The sequence below is a fragment of the Aplysia californica genome, unplaced genomic scaffold (assembly GCF_000002075.1).
Source record: "Aplysia californica isolate F4 #8 unplaced genomic scaffold, AplCal3.0 scaffold00258, whole genome shotgun sequence".
Classification (NCBI taxonomy): domain Eukaryota; kingdom Metazoa; phylum Mollusca; class Gastropoda; order Aplysiida; family Aplysiidae; genus Aplysia; species Aplysia californica.
The window spans coordinates 988,941-990,055 of NW_004797528.1; the positions used below are offsets into that span (position 1 = coordinate 988,941).

Consider the following 1,115-nt stretch of genomic DNA (forward strand, 5'->3'; position numbering starts at 1 on the left):
GGCGGGGAGTTCTATATCGAACTGGAAAAACAGAAAGTCGTGAGTAGGAAAGGTACTGACAAATACTCCTCTGTGACCTTTCTCTTCCAAGCGTTCCTTATTTTTTCAGGCACCGCGTCAACAACAACACCATTCAGCATACACTAGATGGCAGATAAAAAGCCCTTACAAGGTCGAGGGTCGAACTTATCCTGTAACAAACTGGCAACGTACGTTCACCTCGGAAGGCTGAATGAAAAGAGAGAGAAGAAAGAGAAAGAGTGCGAGTGTATGTATGTCGTATGTGGGTGTGTGCGCGCTATTATCTGTAAGTGACTATGAGCCAGACAGACAAACAGAGACAATGCGACCCAGACAGGTAGACAGAGGAAGGTAAATATGGTGAAAACGCGAATTTGCACAAAGCATAGAGAATGAAAAAAAATAGATAAAAACATTAGAGAGCAAAAGAGATACTGAAAGAGAATATAGAAATACAAATGTAAAGAATGAAGGAAAGAGAGGTAAAAGAAAGAGAGAGAGAGAGAGAGAGAGAGAGAGAGAGAGAGAGAGAGAAAGAGAGAAAGAGAAAGAGAGAGAGGGGGGGCAGAGGAGGGAGGGATAACACAACACGGTCGTTCCAAGCAAGGTAACTGGTGACATCTGTGCATATATAGGCAATTAACATAAAATGTAAAATACAAATGATTAATTATTCAATTCTCTATCATGTCGGTAGGTGGCCATAGTTGAAGCCCATCAGTCTGGCAGAGAGAAGTTGAGGTTGAAGGCAGGATAGTTGAAGGGTCCACCGGCCGACCGTGCCGGCTAGGCGTATAGCACCACGTAGGGATGGAGCAAGAGTTTGTGACGACAAAGGGACAACTTGATAGACCATACATCCATCGGGACATGTTCCACCAGCGTTCTCTGGAGGTAAGAATACAATGTAGTATTCATTTCAGAATGATGAAAGGATAAAAGAATACCATGTAGTATTAATTTTAGAAAGATGAAAGAATACAGTGTGGTGTTAATTTTAGAAAGATGAAAGGATACAATGTAGACCTAGTATTAATTCTAGAGTGATGAAATTGTATGAGTGTGTGTGTGTGTGTGTGTGTGTGTGTGTGTGT

The 1,115-nt window shown here is 41.8% G+C and overlaps 1 long non-coding RNA gene across 1 annotated transcript in view; it reads left to right on the forward strand.

The window, feature by feature from the left end:
* Window positions 1–758: 758 nt before the first annotated feature.
* Window positions 759–1,115, forward strand: part of LOC106012095 — a 3,306-nt gene continuing 2,949 nt past the window's right edge. Inside the window, exon 1 of the long non-coding RNA XR_001184942.2 lies at window positions 759–915. This is a non-coding gene — a long non-coding RNA (uncharacterized LOC106012095). The remainder of the gene's footprint in view (window positions 916–1,115) is intronic.